Source organism: Salvelinus sp. IW2-2015, linkage group LG20 (assembly GCF_002910315.2).
Source record: "Salvelinus sp. IW2-2015 linkage group LG20, ASM291031v2, whole genome shotgun sequence".
Classification (NCBI taxonomy): Eukaryota; Metazoa; Chordata; class Actinopteri; order Salmoniformes; family Salmonidae; genus Salvelinus; species Salvelinus sp. IW2-2015.
In genome coordinates, this window is record NC_036860.1 from 63,682,148 (window position 1) to 63,704,135 (window position 21,988).

General features: G+C 43.7%; 1 pseudogene; it reads left to right on the plus strand.

Annotated features, from left to right (window-relative positions):
• The first annotated feature begins 1,849 nt into the window (after positions 1–1,849).
• LOC111980055 (SH2 domain-containing protein 3C-like) overlaps positions 1,850–21,988 on the plus strand; it is a 141,543-nt pseudogene continuing 121,404 nt past the window's right edge.

Genomic DNA, 21,988 nt, shown 5'->3' on the forward strand with positions numbered 1-21,988 from the left:
TTACCACACCTATGAGCCAATCTGTTAAACACAGCCATCAGTTGCACAAAACACATGATTGCTAAATTGTAGACACACCAATCATTAAGCACTATAAAAATGCAGCAGGTAGGTTCAACCAAAATGAAGGAGCAGAAGAGAGTGAGGTGAGAGGAGAAGTACGGTGAGAAAGAGCGCGAGGTCGAGGAAGACCTGAAGCAGGAGGAGAACGTGCACAAAGAAGAAGAGGACCAAACTTTTCAAATTACATTTGTGCAACACTAGTGGACCATGTTTGTGAACACGGATGACGCTGAGGGAGGCTGGACTGAGAGTTAGCCAAATCTTAGCAGATATACAGTGGCATCTGTCATAAGGACTTTTCGACAGGAAACAGAGTAAAAGATCTGTCTCAAGTTACAGTAATCAGCCGCTTATTGTATGCACCATATCAGCACTTTTGATTCCCCTTCCTGTGACATTGTCCAGTAAGTTACATGTATTATTCTCTAACATAGGATTGAGGGTCGGAACGGGGGTAACATCACCCTTTGCGCTGCCATTTCACAGCATGGGGTTGTCCTCCGTCATGCCAATGGCCTTACAACACACCTCACATTCTCGCATTTTTGACCGATTGCACCACATCGTCACAGCAGGTATGAAATGCACCAGATGCAATACACGTCATCTGGGAACAGTGTTCTTCACCGCTCTGCTTTGGTCCAGAACTGGTTTCAACACCATCCACAGTCAGTCTATACTTCCACCATACTCTCCTGTTTCAAACCCTATCGAAGAGTTTTTCTCTGCATGGCGGTGGAAGGTTTACGATCTCCAGCCCCAGGCTCAGGTACCCCTCATTCAGGCCATGGAGGACGCCTGGACCAAGTCGACGGCAGCTGTGCAAGGATGGATTCGACATTCAAGACGGTTCTTCCCGCATTGTTTGCTAATGACGATATTGCTTGTTGTTTGATTAAATTCTCTGCCAGATCCAGCTAGGCGAAGAGATAATGTATAGTATGTTTACTGTAGTATTTTCTGTACAATATTGCCAGTTTTTTCAGATAATTTTTTATGTTTGTTGTGTTGTATTTTACTGTAATTGTAACCTTACTGGATACAGTATTTTATTTTTGTCTGTTTGCTGAGCTAACAGTGTTATGCACACTATGTAAGTAGCATGAAAACTGGGACATGTTTTGTTGTGATTCTCCATGTTGACATGTTGACTGATTTGGGTATATGGAGAGAAATAAATGATATTTTCCTCAGTCTGCAGCATTGGTCTTGTGTAGTGTTTGTATAGTTGCACTTTCTCTGTGTACTTCATTTACAGTACTCTAATCACTGACAATTAGACTWGCTAAAAGTGTTTTAGGTTKGCAACAGCAGTATGTAACTGGTTCAAAAAGATTGAAGTCATATGAAATGTGTGTGTTTCGTATGGTAACAAAATATTATTTTTATGAAGTCGTGTATAGTTTTGACAAAAGTGTTCCATTTTGCAAATGATGTGAAGTGTTGTGCTACTTTGTAGGGTTGTGCTAATTGTGTGTAGTGTTTTGACAAACCGGGCCCTGTTTTCAAAATTGTGCTTAAACAATTGAAAATAACTAATAGCCGTAATACTATTTCAAGCTCCTATCTCACCTCTCTATCACCTCCTCCTCCCCACTGCCCAACACAGGAAGCACAGAGGTCTGTTTACACAGCTAGCTTCTAAAGCATGCATCTCTACATCTGCCCCGTGGAGCGGAACTGAACTGTGTCGGCTAGAGGAGAGGTTGGTTCCAGCTCTAGATCTCCAGTCAGTAGCTATCTTCCCCCCCAGCCAGTCAGTAGCTATCTTCCCCCCCAGCCAGTCAGTAGCTATCTTCCCCCCCAGCCAGTCAGTAGCTCTCCCCCCCAGCCAGTCAGCCTGAAGTTGGACATCATCCCACATCCACAACATGAGCGGAAAACGGAAACTGAGTGAGTAGCCTACGATGTGTGTGTAGTACCACTTTAGTGTGTGTGTGTGTGTAGTACCACTTTAGTGTGTGTGTGTGGAAAGTGACGATTCACATTAATCGTAAACTAAATGTACCTCTATTATGATTATGTCACGTTGGTGACAGGACAGCAGCTCTGTTTGACGAGCCACCTGCCATTCCTCTCACTAGTCTCATGCAAATGTATAGATAGACAACATATCTACAGTCTCTATGTCTTCATCTATCTTTTTAGACTGACCTAGATAAGGCTTTCTCGCTGATAAATAAATGAATAGGGACATGCTAAAAAATGCACTTCTGATCTAGCCTGCTACAAGGAGGTGCTAGAGCTACACCATTACAATAACATGCGTCATGACGACCTCAGACTACGTAGCAGGGACATACATGACTCAACACCATAGACATCATATACTGCATTATAATGTATAGGTTATATATGATAGGCTATTTTTGGTCCTGACATATACCTCAGCCTGGTTTAATGGAGAACATTTCTTCATTTCTGTACTTCACTGAGGGGAAGAGGAGGTGGAAGTGTGAAAATACCACACACACACACACACACCTGCAGCAGCAGCACACACAGGAAACATTTCAGTTTCATCAGTTATCAGGTCCTCTTTGAATGTGCTCTTTACGTCACAGAGGAGAGATAGTAGGTAAGATATCACAGTTGCAAAAGTCATGGTACAAAATTCTCCTTTACTGTGTGGCCAGTGCCTCTTTGAGGACAAAGTAAAGACCAACCCAGCAGTTTCTTTCTCATCCTCRTGTTCACAGTACAGCACTGGCTGCCCTGTTCTGTCCATGTCTGTTTAATATTTAACTATCAGAGTCTTCTCAGTTAATGGTCTGGACAGAACCACAAGAGTCTAGAGAAAGTTCAGAGAACAACAGTTATTACTGTAAAAATTAGTAGCCTACTGTAGCCTACCTTTCTGAAATCACAGGTATCCAAAAGCAGGCAAAGCCTCCCTTTTTTTGCTCAATAAGAAGAGCATACAGTGCCTTCAGAGAGTTTTCACACCCCTTGACTTATTCCACATTTTGTTGTGTTACAGCCTGAGCCTTCTCACCCAGCCACAAACAATACCCCATACTGACAAATAGAAAACATATTTTTAGAAATTTTAGCAAATGTATTGAAAATGAAACACAGAAATAACTAGTTTACATACAGTGCATTCGGAAAGTATTCAGAKCCCTTCCCTTTTTCCACATTTTGTTACATTACASCCTTATTCTAAAACTGATTACGTTAATCTTTTCCTCATCAATCTACACACAATACCCCATAGTGACAAAGCGAAAATAGGTTAAGAAATGTTTGCAAATTCAAAAAAACAGAAATACCTTATTTACATAAGTATTCAGACCCTTTGCTATGAAATTTACTCTAAATTGAGCTCAGGTGCATCCTGTTTTCATTGATCATCCTTGAGATGTTTCTACAACTTGATTGGAGTCCAGCTGTGGTAAATTCAATTGATTGGACATGATTTGGAAAGGCACACACCTGTCTATARAAGGTCCCACAGTTCACAGTGCATGTCAGAGCAAAAACCAAGCCATGAGTTCGAAGGAATTATCTGTAGAGCTCCGAGACAGGATTCTGTCGAGGCACAGATCTGGGGAAGGGTACCAAAACATTTCTGCAGCATTGAAGGTCCCCAAGAACACAGTGGCCTCCATCAATATTAAATGGAAGAAGTTTGAAACCACCAAGACTCTTCTTAGAGCTGACCGCCCGGCCAAACTGAGCAATCGGGGGAGAAGGGTCTTGGTCAGGGAGGTGACCAAGAACCCGATGGTCACTCTGACAGAGCTCCAGAATTCCTATGTGGCGATGGGACAACATTCCAGAAGGACAACCATCTCTGCAGCACTCCAGGAATCAGGCCTTCATGGAAGCCACTCCTCAGTAAAAGGCACATGACAGCCTGCTTGGAGTTTGCCTAAAGACACCTAAAGGACTCTCAGACCATAAGAAACAAGATTCTCTGGTCTGATGAAACCAAGATTGAACTCTTTGGACTGAATGCCAAGTGTCACGTCTGGAGGAAACCTGGCACCATCCCTATGGTGAAGCATGGTGGTGGCAGCATCATGCTGTGGGGATGTTTTTCAATGGCAGGGACTGGGAGACTAGTCGGGGTCGAGGGAAAGATGACCAGAGCACAGTACAGCAAGATCCTTGATGAAAACCTGCTCCAGAGCACTCAGGACCTCAGTCTGGGGTGAAGTTTCACCTTCCAACAGGACAACAACTTTGAGCACACAGCCAAGACAACTCAGGAGTGGCTTRGGMACAAGTCTCTGAATGTCCTTGAGTGGCCCAGCCAGAGCCCGGACTTGAACCCAATTGAACATCTCTGGAGAGACGCGAAAATAACTGTGCAGCGATGCTCCCCATCCAACCTGAAAGAGCTTGAGAGGATCTACAGAGAAGAATGAGAGAAACTCCCCAAATACAGGTGTGCCAAGCTTGTAGCGTCATACCCAAGAAGACTCAAGGCTGTAATCGCTGCCAAAGGTTCTTCAAATCAAAAATCAAATCAAATTTTGTTAGTCACATGCTCCGAATACAACAGGTGTAGACCTTACAGTGAAATGCTTACTTACGAGCCCCTAACCGACAGTGCAGTTTCAAAAAATACGGATAAGATAAAAGTAACTAAAGTAATTAAAGAGGAGCAGTAAAAAATAACAATATATACAGGGGGGTGCCGGTACAGAGTCAATGTGCGGGGGCACCAGTTAGTTGAGGTAGTATGTACATGTAGTTAGAGTTAGTTAAAATGACCATGCATAGATGACAACAGAGAGTGGCAGTAGTAGGGAGAGGGGAGGTGGGGGGGCAATGTGAATAGTCTGGGTAGCCATTTGACTAGATGTTCAGGAGTCTTATGGCTTTGGGGTAGAAGCTGTTTAGAAGCCTCTTGGACCTAGACTTGACSCTCCTGTACCGCTTGCCGTGTGCTAGCAGAGAGAACAGTCTATGACTAGGGTGGCTGGAGTCTTTGACAATTTTCAGGGCCTTCCTCTGACACCGCCTGGTATAGAGGTCCTGGATGGCAGGAAGCTTGGCCCCAGTGATGTACTGGGCCATTTGCACTACCCTCTGTAGTGCCTTGCGGTTGGAGGCCGAGCAGTTGCCATATCAGGCAATGATGCAACAGGTCAGGATGCTCTCGATGGTGCAGCTGTAGAACCTTTTGAGGATCTGAGGACCCATGCCAAATCTTTTCAGTCTCCTGAGGGGGAATAGGTTTTGTCGTGCCCGCTTCACGACTGTCATGGTGTGCTTGGATCATGTTAATTTGTTGGTGATGTGGACACAATGGAACTTGAAGCTCTCAACCTGCTCCATTGCAGCCCGTCGATGAGAATGGGGGCGTGCTTGGTCCTCTTAATACTGTAGTCCACAATCATCTCCTTTGTCTTGATCATGTTGAGGGAGAGGTTGTTGTCRTGGCACCACARGGCCAGGTCTCTGACCTCCTTCCTATTGGCTGTCTRGTTGTTGTTGGTGATCAGGCCTACCACTGTTGTGTCATCGGCAAATGTAATGATGGTGTTGGAGTCGTGCCTGGCCATGCAGTCATGAGTGAACAGGGAGTACAGGAGGGGGCTGAGCACGCACCCCTGAGGGGCCCCTGTGTTGAGGATCAGCGTGGAGGATGTGTTGTTACCTACCCTTACCACCTGGGGGCGGCCRGTCAGGAAGTCCAGGATCCAGTTGGAGAGGGAGATGTTTAGTCACAGGGTCCTTTGCTTAGTGATGAGCGTTGAGGGCACTATGGTGTTGAACACTGAGCTGTAGTCAATAAATAGCATTCTCACATAGGTGTTCCTTCTGTCCAGGTGGCAAAGGGCAGTGTGGAGTGCAATAGAGACTGCATCATCTGTGGATCAGTTGGGGTGGTATGCAAACTGGAGTGGGTCTAGGGTTTCTGGGATGATGGTGTTGATGTGAGCCATGACCAGACTTTCAAAGCACTTCATGGCTACAGACGTAAGCGCTACGGGTCGGTAGTCATTTAGGCAGGTTACCTTAGTGTTCTTGGGCACAGGCASTATGGGGGTCTGCTTAAAACATGTTGGTATTATTGACTCGGTCAGGGGAGAGGTTGAAAATGTCAGTGAAGACACTTGCTAATTGGTCAGCGCATGCTTGCAGTACACAGCCTGGTAATCCGTCTGGCCCTGCTTCCTTGTGAATGTTGACCTGTTTTAAGGTCTTACTCACATTGGCTGTGGAGTGCGTCATCACACAGTCTTCTGGTACAGCTGGTGCTCTCATGCATGTTTCAGTGTTATTTGCCTCGAAGCGAGCATAGAAGTAGTTTAACTCGTCCGGTAGGCTCATGTCATTGGGAAGCTCTCGGCTGTGCTTCCCTTTGTAGTCTGTAATGGTTTGCAAGCCCTGCCACATCCGACGAGCGTCAGAGCAAGTGTAGGACGACTAAATCTTAGCCCTCTATTGACGCTGTTTGTATGTGTTGGGTACAGAGATGGGGTAGTCATTCGAAAATCATGTTAAACACTATTATTGCACACAGAGTGAGTCCATGCAATTTATTATGTGACTTGTTATGCAAATCTTACTCATTAACTTATTTCGGCTTGCCATAACAAAGGGGTTGAATCAGGCCAGTAAAAAAAAAGAACGTCATCAATTTTAATTGCAGGCTGTAACACAACGAAATGTGTAAAAAGGCAAGGGGTGTGAATACTTTCTGAAGGCACTGTACTAGGCATACATTCCCCACCACCAATGCATAATCATTATCAGTGCTGACTCAGTCTCAACTGTTGCTGCTCCCTACAAACTAAATAGGTCTTCTATCTTAAAACATTATCATCCTCAATATTCAAGAATTGAATATAAAGCCCCCATGCAGTCTTTAAAATTGTATTTTTAAATCATCACTGTATGTTTTATGAATCACTGTGTATGTTTACTTCATGAAAATACGTTTTATAATTTCCCTCCCTGAGCCTCCTTTTGTAATGCTCAGTCTGATCATGTGGGCGTGTTGATACAAATGTAAATATATTTACATATACAGCCCTGAATGGCAGATAGGATCGTAGACTCTAGAGCCTACCCTGCTTACCCCTTCAAAGTAGGAGAATACATATGCAAATAAAAGATGACTGCTCATTGGTCAGAATAATCATATCAGATTGTGATGTCATGCTGTCGGACAAAAACTCCATCCCACCTGAACAGGCTGAAATTCCAGCAATTATTTACACTCATTTTTTCCTCTTACACTAAAAGGACATTCGCAATTTCAGATTGTTAGTTATTTCGACCTCATAGTGTGGAAATATCTGTAAAAAAAACAGTAAAAAGAAGTCAGCTCATAACCCCTCAGACAAGTTGTTTCCATTCCTGCCCAGTGTTTATATATTGTTCCCCTGAGGGGCTGTTCTGGATCTTACACCAACTCCGAATCTGAGCATGTTATATTGTTAACTTTGAACAGCTGGAGTTCTATAAAAAAGAACCAGGCATTCACCTGCAATCCAACAACCCAGCCCAGGGGGTCAATACATTACATTCCAAACATTCTAGAACACACTCAACATTCTAAAACACTTAGAACAGTTTATGTGACAAAATGAAACAAAACAGTCTATACAAAAGAGAACAGACATATTACTAAGAGCATACCAGGGTATTACTGTAAATGTATGACACATTGTATGTCTGTCTCTCCCCCTCAACAGGTTTCAAGTGGCTCGGGAGTCTCTCCAACCTATCCTTTCGTCGTGGATCATCGTCAGAGAAATCTCCCTCTAAGCCTGACGGGGGCAGAGCTCTGGATGTGGTATCCTCCCCCGGCGCCGCGGAGACGTCTGTTGACGACATGGATATGACTCGTCCGCGCACCTCCAGCTACGCCCGCTCCAGCGACAACTATACCCACATGGGCACCTTGCCCCGCCTCCTCCTCAGGAAGAGAGACAAGAGTGGGAATTCTGTGAAAGGAGGAACCAAGAAGGGGGCGGGGCTGGGCAGGAGTCAGAGCCAGCGGCCGGCAGGGGACCATGTCTGTAGCTCTCCCCTTCTCACAGCTCTATCTAGCCAGCCTGGCTCCAGACAGGATCAGCCTGGCTCCAGACAGGACCAGCCTGGCTCACCTCTATCCAGCCAGGCTGGTCCTGGTCCAAAGACCCAACAGGCCCAGGGGCTGCCTTCCCTCCCCAGAGGGGGATCACTCAGTAGGAGTAAACACAAAGACCCACAGGCCCACTGTGAGGAAGGAAAACCACAGACAAGTCAGCTAATGTCAGCTCAGGCTGTGGGGTCTGCTACCTCCTCTACCGCTTCGTCACCTGTCTGTGATGACGTCCCTGAAGGAAACACATTCCCCCCTGATCAGGGTGTTCCATCTCCAGATACAGCATCAACTGGCGGGGCCAGAAGGAATCTTCCTCCTGTTCCTGGTCAGTCAGTTTCAATGTCCTTACAGAGACAGGTGACCATTCAGACAGAAGAGCCATCTCCAACCCCTAAGGTTCCTAAGAAATCCCTGCCTGGGACCCAGGTCACCCAGCATTGTGAGGAGGGCTTCCCCAGGGAGAGAGCTGATAACCTAGGGACAGACAGTAACTCCAGCTCCCTGCCTGAGACGGCCTCCTGTGGCTCTAGTGGAAGAGATCTTCAGAGGGAAACTCATCCTGGTGAACCTGTGAACAGGTGAGAGTAACCATTTCTTGAATTTCAACCAAAACTGGCATTGTGGATGTGATAAAACTGGCATTGTAGATGTGATAAAACTGCCATTGTGGATGTGATAAAACTGGCATTGTGGGATGTGATAAAACTGCCATTGTGGATGTGATAAAACTGGCATTATGGGATGTGATAAAACTGCCATTGTGGATGTGATAAAACTGACATTGTGGGATGTGATAAAACTGGCATTGTGGGATGTGATAAAACTGCCATTGTGGGATGTGATAAAACTGGCATTGTGGGATGTGATAAAACTGGCATTGTGGGATGTGATAAAATTGGCATTGTGGGATGTGATAAAACTGATCCACTGTTTGTAATGCAGCTCAGCATAATCAGTATCCCTGATTGGTTACTTTCTCATAGATAAAGCTGCTGTGAGAGGGAGGGAGGGAAAGCATGACTAATTTGAGCTACCTCAGCCCATTCTTCAAGGAGTCCAACCTGAGGATCTGTGTCTAATGAAGTACAGTCGTGGCCAAAAATTTTGAGAATGACACAAATATTAATTTCCACAAAGTTTGCTGCTTCAGTGTCTTTAGATATTTTTGTCAGATGTTACTATGGAATACTGAAGTATAATTACAAGCATTTCATAAGTGTCAAAGGCTTTTATTGACAATTACATGAAGTTGATGCAAAGACTCAATATTTGCAGTGTTGACCCTTCTTTTTCAAGACCTCTGCAATCCACCCTGGCATGCAGTCAATTAACTTCTGGGCCACATCCTGACTGATGGKAGCCCATTCTTGCATAATCAATGCTTGGAGTTTGTCAGAATTTGTGGGTTTTTGTTTGTCCACCTGCCTCTTGAGGATTGACCACAAATTCTCAATGGGATTAAGGTCTGGGGAGTTTCCTGGTCATGGACCCAAAATGTCAATGTTCTGTTCTCCGAGCCACTTAGTTATCACTTAATTGCCTTATGGCAAGGTGCTCCATCATGCTGGAAAAGGCATTGTTACACCAAACTGTTCCTGGATGGTTGGGAGTAGTTGCTCTCGGAGGATGTGTTGGTACCATTCTTTATTCATGGCTGTGTTCTTATGCAAAATTGTGAGTGAGCCCACTCCATTGGCTGAGAACCAACCCCACACATGAATGGTCTCAGGATGCTTTACTGTTGGCATGACACAGGACTGATGGTAGCACTCACCTTGTCTTCTCCGGACAAGCTTTTTTCCGGATGCCCCAAACAATCGGAAAGGGGATTTATCAGAGAAAATGACTTTACCCCAGTCCTCAGCAGACCAATCCCTGTATCTTTTGCAGAATATCAGTCTGTCCCTGATGTTTTTCCTGGCCATCCTCCAAAAGTCTTCGCCTCACTGTGTGTGCAGATGCACTCACACCTGCCTGCTGCCATTCCTGAACAAGCTCTGTATTGGTGGTGCCCCGATCCCGCAGCTGAATCAACTTTAGGAGATGGTCCTGGCTCTTGCTGGACTTTCTTGCGCGCCCTAAAGCCTTCTTCACAATAATTGAACCGCTTGAAGTTCTTGATGATCCGATAAATGGTTGATTTTGGTGCAATCTTACTGGCAGCAATATCKTTGCCTGTGAAGCCCTTTTTGTGCAAAGCAATGATGACGGCACGTGTTTCCTTGCAGGTAACCATGTTTGACAGAGGAAGAACAATGATTCCAAGCACCACCCTCCTTTTGAAGCTTCCAGTCTGTTATTCGAACTCAATCAGCATGACAGAGTGATCTCCAGCCTTGTCCTCGTCAACACTCACACGTGTTAACGAGAGAATCACTGACATGATGTCAGCTGGTCCTTTTGTGGCAGGGCTGAAATGCAGTGGAAATGTTTTTTGGGGGATTCAGTTAAATTGCATAGCAAAGAGGGTCTTTGCAATTAATTGCAATTCATCGGATCACTCTTCATAACATTCTGGAGTATATGCAAATTGCCATCATACAAACTGAGGCAGCAGACTTTGTGAAAATTAATATTTGTGTCATTCTCAAAACTTTTGGCCACGACTGTACAGTGCCTCTGTGTGGATGCCTCTGCGCAGACAGACTGATGACCCAGTTTTCATAGTATTTTATGAAGGTCACAGACTGTAAAATGTCAGAAGTAAGCTCCCCTGGCCTTTAAAAGAAAATAGTGTGTCTGACTGTCCGAGGACATTCAGCAGAGATGTCTTGGGTCTGGGTATTTCACTTCTAGTATGAAGAAGAGTCACAGTGATTGGCAGTATCGAGGAACCTGTGGGCATATGTCATAGTGAAACTGAGTTCCTTGGATTATAATGATTTTCTTTGAAGAGCTACATTTTCCAATGTGGAACAACATATTCGACTTCTTTACGGGTATCAAATAAAAAATAAAAAATAAAAAAATATCACATTTCTTACACGCTTGTAGCGTCATACCCAAGAAGACTCAAGGCTGTAATCGCTGCCAAAGTTGCTTTAACAAAGTACTGAGTAAAGGGTCTGAATACTTATGTAAATGTGATATTTCCTCTAAAAAAATATATATAATTCAGTTTTTTTCCTTCTAAAAACAGTTTTTGCTTTGTCATTATGAGATATTGTGTGTTGATTGATGAGGGAAAAAACCAATGTAATCAATTTTAGAAAAAGGCTACAACTTATCAAAATGTGGAAAAATTCAAGGGGTCTGAATACTTTCGAATGCACTGTACCTACTTATTAACAAAATTAACAAAAAGTTTTACAAAAAGGTTTACTTTACAAAAATAAATGTAACAATATTTTAAGACAATTAAATACTCTACCAACAAAAAAGCTGTTAAAATGATAAATGTGAGTATATCCCTTAAGGCATTTGTGTAATGTGTTATTGCACCCCCTTGTGTAATGTGTTATTGCACCCCCTAGCCCTGCCCATAGCCCAACTGCCCTTTGTACACTAATTATATATTAAATCAAATGTTATTTTTTTAAATTAAGAAAGATTTGCTGAATAAACTAAAGATAAAATAGTAACACAATAAAATAACAATAAGGAGGCTGTATACAAGGAGTACTAGTACCGAGTCAATTTGCAGGGGTACTGGTTAATCGAGGTAATTGAGGTACATGTAAGGCTCTGGCAGTCATGAAATTGCCTCAGCCGGTGATTGTCAAGCAAATAACTGCTGGTCTCACGGTAATTGACCGTTAATTAACATAGACACATTAAGCATGCTGCAAGCCTGCAAAACACAACAGCACAGAGCATAGCTCCTTCACTCCCACCCCACGAGGAAGTAGCAAGATATTGGCTACACTATCAGGCCAGGGTGATAGCTAAAGCACCAAAAACGCTCGCCACTGCGTCTGCGTCGCACCAAACGGCGGGCGTCATAGACACAGGGAATTTTCCATTTCAGTTCCTCCACCTCAACACTTAACGCCACCCCAGTAATCACTCCTTTCAAAGGCACCCTGCTCTGGAGAGCAAAGCAAGTCACAGGTCTTGTCACTAGTCGTGTGACGTGAATCTCCCTGCTCCACCTGGACAGAAGAAACACATACAATTGGGAAACGTGAACATTGCTACCCATGATGGTTCTCTTTTGGAACATGTTCCCACCTATAAATACCTTGGAATTTGGTTAGATGATAATCTCTCCTCTAAAACTTTTTTATATAAATAAATATTGTCTGTCATCACAGCACAGAAAGGAAATTGTACAGGCCACTTTTATGTCAGTGCTTGATTATGGGGATGTTTTATAGTTGAAGTCGGAAGTTTACATACACTTAGGTTGGAGTCATTAAAACTCGTTTTTCAACCACTACACAAATTTCTTGTTAACAAACTATAGTTTCGGCAAGTCGGTTAGGACATCTACATTGTGCAAGACACAAGTAATTTGTCCAACAATTGTTACAGACAGATTATTTCACTTATAAGTCACTGTATCACAATTCCAGTGGGTCAGAAGTTTACATACACTAAGTTGACTGTGCCTTTTAACAGCTTGGAAAATTCCAGAAAATGATGTCATGGCTTTAGAAGCTTCTGATAGGCTAATTGACAACATTTGAGTCAATTGGAGGTGTACCTGTGGATGTATTTCAAGGCCTACCTTCAAACTCAGTGCCTCTTTGCTTGACATCATGGGAAAATCAAAAGAAATCAGCCAAGACCTCAGAAAAACAATTGTAGACCTCCTGTCACGATCGTCGTCAGGGAAATGACCGGACCAAGGTGCAGCGTGGTGAGCGTACATAKATTTTTATTTATGAATGTAGCCAACAAAAAAAAGAAACAACAAAAACGAACGTGAAGCTGAATAGGGCTATACATGCCACTAACACAGACAACTACCCACAACTAAGGTGGAAAAACAGGCTGCCTAAGTATGATTCCCAATCAGAGACAACGATAGACAGCTGTCCCTGATTGAGAACCATACCCGGCCAAAACATAGAAACAGAAAACATAGAAATAAAGAAACTAGAATGCCCACCCTAGTCACACCCTGGCCTAACCAAAATAGAGAATAAAAGCCTCTCTATGGCCAGGGCGTGACAACTCCACAAGTCTGGTTCATCCTTGGGAGAAATTTCCAAATGCCTGAAGGTACTACGTTCATCTGTACAAACAATAGTACGCAAGTCTAAACACCATGGGACCACACAGCCGTTATACCGCTCAGGAAGGAGACGCGTTCTGTCTCCTAGAGATGAACGTACTTTGGTGCGAAAGGTAGCAGATCAATCCCAGAACAACAGCAAATGACCCTGTGAAGACGCTGGAGGAAACAGGTACAAAAGTATCTATATCCACAGTAAAACAAGTCCTATATTAGCCTAACCTGAAAGGCCACTCAGCAAGGAAGAAGCCACTGCTCCAAATCCGCCATAAAAAAGACAGACTATGGTTTGCAACTGCACATGGGGACAAATATCGTACTTTTTGGAGAAATATCCTCTGGTCTGATGAAACAAAAATAGAACTGTTTGGCCGTAATGACCATCGTTATGTTTGGAGGAAAAAGGGGGAGGCTTGCAAGCCAAAGAACACCATCCCAACCGTGAAGCACGGGGGTGGCAGCATCATGTTGTGTGGGTGCTCTTCTGCAGGAGGGACTGGTGCACTTCACAAAATAGATGGCATCATGAGGAATGAAAATTATGTGGATATATTGAAGCAACATCTCAAAAACATCAGTCAGGAAGTTAAAGCTTGGTCGCAAATGGGTCTTCGCAAATGGACCAATGACCCCAAGCATACTTCCAAAGGTGTGGCAAAATGGCTTAAGGACAACAAAGTCAAAGTATTGGAGTGGCCATCACAAAGCCCTGACCTCAAACTTATAGAAAATTTGTGGGCAGAACTGAAAAAGTGTGTGCGAGCAAGGAGGCCTACAAACCTGACTCAGTTACACCAGCTCAGTCAGGGGAATGGGCCAAAATTCACCCAACTTATTGTGGGAAGCTTGTGGAAGGCTACCCGAAACATTTGACCCAAGTTAACAATTTAAAGGCAATGCTACCAAATACTAATTGAGTGTTGTAAACTTCTGACCCACTGGGAATGTGATGAAAGAAATAAAAGCTGAAATAAATCATTCTCTCTACTATTATTCTGACATTTCACATTCTTAAAGTAAAGGGGTGCTCCTAACTGACCTAAAACAGGGAATTTGTACTAGGATTAAATGTCAGGAATTGTGAAACTGAGTTTAAATGTATTTGGCTAAGGTGTATGCAAACTTCCGACTTCAACTGTATATGCATGGATCAGCATCAGTACTGAAGAAATAGTGCAGTGTATCATGCAGCATTGCGCTTTGTTACTGGTGCAAACTTTTGCCACATCATTGCCTTTTGTACACTTTCGGTTGGCTTTGACTCCCTGATTTTTAGAAGGGCCAGACACTGGTTGATATTGTTTATAAAGCTGTCTTACAGAAACTCCTAATTATCTTAACTCAAAATCCAGTGGTCAAACAGTGTTTATCAACTCGGTCAGCAGGAATGCTAGTGCTAGAGATACCCTGATTCAGCTGGAGTTAGGCAAAACAGCTGTCACGCTGGTATAAAGGATTTTTGGAGACAGGCCGCAGGAAAACACACAATAAGGTTTTTAATACCCGAAACAAACACGTTACAAAACACTGGGCTGTACCCAAACAAAGAGCGAGGGTAAACCTCGTTGAGCGACACGGGCCAATACCCGTAATACACCACATCAGGTTAAATTTCTGAGCCATCAAGAGACAGCAGGATATGATTTGTACTTGGCTCTTCTCCTTCTTCCTAACTGTCTATAAGACCGTCTATCCGTTTCACCACACTCATGCTGTGCCTTCATCCACTGTATTGCTTGCAGAGCCTTCACTGATGGTGTTTCTCTTCTATCTCTGGTCTCCATGCTTCTCTTCTATCTCTGGTCCTCCGTGCTTCTCTTCTATCTCTGGCTCTCCGTGCTTCTCTTTATCTCTGGCCTCTCCGTGCTTCTCTTCTATCTCTGCCTCTCGTGCTTTCTCTTCTATCTCTATCCTCTCCGTGCTTCTCTTCTATCTCTATCCTCTCCGTGCTTCACTTCTATCTCTATCCTCTCCGTGCTTCTCTTCTATTCTCTATCCTCTCCGTGCTTCTCTCTATCTCTATCCTCTCCGTGCTTCTCTTCTATCTCTATCCTCTCCGTGCTTCTCTTTCTATCTCTATCTCTCCGTGCTCTCTTCTATTCTATCTCTGCCCGTGCTTTCTCTCTGATCTCTATCCTCTCCGTGCTTCTCTCTATCTCTGGCCTCTCCGTGCTTCTCTCATCTCTGGCTCTCCGTTCTTCTCTTCTATCTCTATCCTCTCCGTGCTTCTCTTCTATTGTTACAACTTCTCCACGAAGATTCTCGTTATCCAGGACCCATGTCTCCCAGCGATGAGGTGCCAGCTTCAATTCCAAGTCTATAATTCTGAACTTCCGTCTTCACTAAATACAGCGATATCATTGGTTTGTTTACGCATCGGAATCCATTCGTTTCCACTCGACTCTCAACGGCGCGACATAAATCAGCAATTTGGACACCAGGAGTGTCCATATAGCCAAAGATGATGGATATACTGACCAGCTACATGTCTCTCCATCCAAACAATGGGAGTTGTTGTCCACAAAGCGACACGGCGTGCTGTCTAGCTCCCGCCTATCCTTTCTTTGGATTGGGGGATATATCTCGTTCTTGMGCTCCCGAGTGGTGTAGAGGTCTAAGGCACTGCATCTCAGTGCTAGAGGCGTCACTACAGACACCCTGGTTCGAATCCAGGCTGTATCACAACGGGCACAATTGGCAGTCCCATAGGGCAGCGCACAATTGGACCAGTGTTGTCTGGGTTTGGCCGGCGTAGGCTGTCATTGTAAATAAGAATTTGTTCTTAACTTATTGCCTAGTTAAATAAATGTTAAATAAAAAATGGTGATCCTTTTTTGAATATTCGACCAGGGTTGTTGACGTCAACCGCCTGTATTCAATGGAGAGAGATGCTATGCTACTAGCCTCATCATGAATATGCATAGCCATCTCTAGACAACTCCGATACAACTTTTTTTCTCAAAGTTGCCAGGATGTCAAGTATCCTACTTATATCAGTATACCAGTAACAACTTAAGCATTACAAAACATATATTAGATCAAATAAACCTCACGTAGCACTAAGAAATTACTTTTTTTGTTGACCAAATTCGACACTCATTGAACTCCATACAAAAACTCCTTGCTTGGTGGGCAAAACAACGAAACAACGCCACCTACTGGATGGAGACAGATTTTCTGCTGAGTTGGGCCTGTCTCTTCCTCTCTAGTGTAGCCTCGCCGGTAAATGGGTGGTGCTGTCGTCTCGAAAATCCACTGTTCACTATTCAAACCCGATTTAAACGGCCGATCACTTGCAGAAAGTTCCCGGGGAAAAGAGGAAGAGAAAGTTGAGGAATTGATTCGTGTACAGCTGAACTCTTCGCGAACCATGGTTGGGTGAGAACAACTCTCAATTTGTTTTAGAAGTCTATGACATCGCCTCATTTCTGTGATTTAAATGCAAGGCTGTTGTATACATTATTTTGTCATTAGGCTAGACACAGAGAGCCCCCTTATTGTCAGAATCAACCTGGGCTCATTTCACAGTGGTTTCAGCGCGAAGACGCTAATATTTGTGTAAACTCTTTGGAATTGTAATCTGTGGGTGTCACTGAGTAGGCTGATATCCATTTCATGGATACACTCTCCGTAGATAAGGCTGTACATGTGCATAATTATGTATGCCCCCAACGCAATTATGCAGTCTACTAAATCCACAGTGGGATTAGAAATTAGTTTATTGTCAAATGAATTACTTATTGTATTTATTTAAGTTATATAACAACATTCCAAACTTGTTGACCATTATCTAGTTCAAATGTGAAATTATTCCACTATTTGTTTCCGTTGGAGGCTGATGCGTGGGACCGGTACAGGTGGACGGGCTGATGACACACACCTCAGGGTGAGTGGGGAAGAGGCACAGACGTTTGGACTGTGGAGGCGCACATGCGTGGAGCCGTATAGTGGCACCGGGCTATGACACGCACCTCCGGCGAGTGCGGAGGAGGACAGGTATTGACTGTGGAGGGCGCACTGAGATTGATGCGTGGACCGGTATAGGTGCACCGGGCTGATGACATGCACCTCAGGGCGAGTGCGGGAAGAGCACAGGACGTACTGGACTGTGAGGCGCACTGGAACCTGATGCGTGGACCGTACAGGTGGACCGGGCTGATGACACGCACCTCAGGGTGCGGAGAGGAGGACAGGACGTACTGGACTGTGGAGCGCATTGGAGGTCTAGAGCACAGAGCTGGCACAACTGTTCCTGACTGGATGCTCACTCCAGCCCGGCAAGTGCGGGCAGCTAGCACAGGACGCACTGGGCTGTGAAGCGCACTGAGACCTGCTGCGTGGGACCGGTACAGGTGGCACCGGGCTGATGACACGCACCTCAGCACGCCCGCTCTGCAGCGCTCTCAATGCAGCACCTCTCTCCGGAATCTTGCGTCGAGCTCCTCATCCGACTCCCTGACTGCTCTGCGTTCACTCCTCGCTCCCCCGACTGCCTCATGTGCCCCCCCCCCCCCAAAAACAAATTCTTGGGGTTGGCCTCTCGTGCTTGCTCCGTTGAGCTATCTCTCTCGTCGTCGCCGTTCTGCTTTCGCTGCCTCTATCTCCTCCTTAGGACCGGCGATACTCCCCAGCTGCCCAGGGTCCTTTTCCCATCAGGATCTCCTCCCAAGTCCACTCCTCCTTACACGCTGCTTGGTCCATTTTTGGTGGGATCTTCTGTCACGTTCGTTGTATGAGTGAGACCAAGGCGCAGCGTGAGTAGAGTTCCACATATTTTTTAATAACTGAAAATCTCCAACAACAAAACAATACAAACGAAACGTGAAGCTATACAAAATAGTGCAGACAGGCAACTAACATAGTCAAGATCCCACAAACACAAAAGGGAAATGACTACCTAAAATGATCCCCAATCAGAGACAACGTAAACAGTGTCTCTGATTGGACCATATCAGCAACATAGACATCAAAACCCTAGATGACCCACCCTAGACACTATCACGCCCCAAAACACAGAGAAAAAACAGCTTACTATGGTCAGGGCGTGACATCTTGTCCCTGGTTTACCTCAGAAAGGGATTTTTATCATCCTGCCTGGATATAATACTAGGATTAACAGAGATACAGGCAGAGTTATCATCCTGCCTGGATATAATACTATGATTAACAGGGGTAGGCAGAGTTTTCATCCTGCTGGATATCATACTAGGATTAACACGGTAAGGGAGATATCATCCTGCCTGGATATAATACATAGGATTACACGGTCAGGGAGAGTTATCATCCTGCCTGATATAATACTAGGATTACACAGGGTAATGGGCAGATTATCATCCTGCCTGGATATATACTAGGATTAACAGGGGTCTTAGAGTTATTCGCCTGGTACTGGATTACGGTATGAGTTATATCTGCCTGGATATCATACTAGGATTACACGGGGTATGTAAGTTATCATCCTGCGTGGATATCAATACTAGATTAACACGGGTTCTGGAGAGTTATCATCTTATATAATCTAGATTAAACAGCGGGGTACTGGGAGAGTATACATCCTCTGATATAATAAGGATTAAACAGGGGTACTGGGAGAGTTATCATCCTGCCTGGATATAATACTAGGATTAACACCGGGTACTGGGAGAGTTATCATCCTGCCTGGATATAATACTAGGATTAACGGGTACTGGGTAGATTATCATCCTGCTGGATATAACTAGGATTAAAGGTACTGGGGACGTTATCATCCTGCCTGGATATAATACTAGGATTAAACGGGGTACTGGGTAAGTTTCATCGCTGCTGGATATAATACTAGGATTAAACAGGGGTACTGGGCAGAGTTATCATCCTGCCTGGATATAATAGGATTAACACGGGTACTGGGAGATTATCATCCTGCTGGATATAATACTAGGATTAACAGGGGTACTGGGGAGCGTTATCATTCCTGCCTGGATATAATACTAGGATTACACGGGTATGGGTAGAGTACTAGATAACGGTACTGGGGAGCGTATCATCCTGCCTGGATATCATACTAGGATTACACAGGTACTGGGGAGTTATCATCCTGCCTGGATATAATACTAGATTAACACGGGGTACTGGGCAGAGTTTATCCTGCCTGGATATAATACTAGGATTAACAGGGGTACTGGTGCAGAGTTATCATCCTGCCTGAGATTATACTAGGATTAACACGGTGACTGGGTAGAGTTATCATCCTGCTGGATATAATACTAGGATTAACAGGGGGGTACTAGGGAGAGAAGGCTTGTTGGAGACAACAGGCACACTAACAGACCAGTACAGTCACAGGCTATGAATGCTATTCAAAGGTTTTGACTTGGTTCTATGTAGTGATCAATTCAAACACACACGCACGCAGCCATGCACCCACGTGCACACCCTCACGGAGTCGCACACCAAACAGACTGACATACACACACAGTTATATTGGATCCTTAAATCCTACTGTGATAACTGATAAGGCAAATGCACAGTGGATAGAGAGGGAGAGGGAAAAGTGGAGAGAGAAACGAGAGAGAGAGACAGAGACAGAGACAAGAGAAGAGACAGAGACAGACAGAGACAGAGAGAGAGGAGACAGAGACAGGGACAGAGAGTGCGAGACAGAGAGAAAGAGAGAGAGAGAGAGACAGAGAAGAGAGAACGAGAGTAAAGACTAAAGAGCATTAGTGTGATCTCTTTGAAGTGTCCATACATAACATGTGCTGTACACTAAATCCCTTCCCACGGTCACAGAGCTGAACTAATGGTCCCACAACACACAAACAGACACAGGTCTACACAGACACACCAACCCTGTGTAACACAATCCATGTGCTAAATCACAGCCCGATCATGCCTCAGAAATGGAAGTAGAGTAGACTGTAGCCTGGGAAAGCACACGAGGACAAGTTCCAGACCACTCACAGCTCACAAGACAGCAGGCTAGGCAGCCAATATGGGGCGATAGATCTGCACTATAGTCTAGATAGAATGTATGTGCATTCCCGGAATACACTCGTGTCCCCCATGGACCGGCTCATACATAAAGCATCTCTCCATTCAGCCACATAGGCGTAATTTTCCTCCTTAACTAGCTTTAATGGCAGGCCGTCTGGAGAGAGAAAATGACCATCTTAATAGAAGACAATTTGTTGTGTTTTTGAACGTGGTGTGCAACATCCTAAATTGTCCAAAAATCCAAAATTGGTGGTGGATTTTTATTTTATTGGACAGATCACATACGTATATATATATATATATATTATTAAATTGTACGCCCATTAAAGCTAATTAAGGAGGAAATTATGCTTTGCAGCCTGAATGGAGGATGCTTTAAGTACAAGCGATCCAACACATCAATCCTAGACTATAGTCCAGATATAGTTCCACTACAGGTGCCTAGCTACAACATGACAGTTGACTATCACCCCGGCCTGCCCCAAACCCTTGTTTTTTTTTTTTTTTTTTGGGGATAGTTAAAAATATATATATATTATTACAATTGGTCATTCATCCCCCTCCTCTCCCTGTAACTATTCCCCAGGTGTTGCTGCAAATGAGGAACGTGTTCTCAGTCAACTTACTGGTAAAATAACGGTAAAATAAATAAAAATAAATAAAAATTTCAGAAAACACCAGTATACATACAGGAAGTATATAAACAGACAGACAACATATATGCTAAGGGGTACACAAATTACATATACGGTATGGACGGTATAACGGTAATGGAAACACATACACTCACCTGCATGAATCACATACACACACATGCATGCGCACATACACACACATGCATGACACATACACACATGCATGAACACATACACACAGACGACAAAAAAGACACACACATAAACAACCTGTGTGAAGCTACATAGCACAATAAGGATTAGCCACAATAAGGATTACGCAAATAGTGTAGTGTTTTCTGTATCTCAAGAGAATAGAAAGATGCAGCTTTATTTGCTGGAAATGAACTCCCAGAAAATACCCAGAGCTTCCATGCTCTGTCAGAACTCTCATTGCTAAAAGGGTCATTTTATTGCATGAACCTTTTAGACAGAGACACAGAGAGACAGAGACAGAGACAAAGACTGTCAATGAACACTGTCAACTTTGAGAACTATTGCAAATGTAAATGGAGTGTTTATAAGGCCAAGTTTGAAGTGACTGTCTTGGAGTGAATGAAAACAGGGGTAAATATATGTTATTTTAATATGTGATTATACTATCATGTGTACTGATACCAAAATGATTGATACAAAATCATTACAACAATCAATAAATGTAATGTTATAATGTATATAAAGAAACTGCCTGGCCATTTTATCATGACTCCTACTTCATAATATTAATGACCTATTTATTTATTGTTCTTTACATTTCGTTACAGCCCTGCCATATACGGTATGGCATTGGTATTTATATGTTTTGTTTGGATGAAAATGTGATATGCAAAGAAAGAAAAATATAGATGAGCCATCGAGTGAAAATAGGACAACAGAGAACAAATTTGTGTCATGAGTTTACATGTTTGTTATTTGGTCAGTGTGATATGTTGTTATGTGTTGTAAAATATATAATAATAATTTATATTAATTATTATAATAATTATAATGTAAAAATTGTTGAATTCGCAGTTCGCTTCAAAATAAACGTCCATTGACATGTCCAAG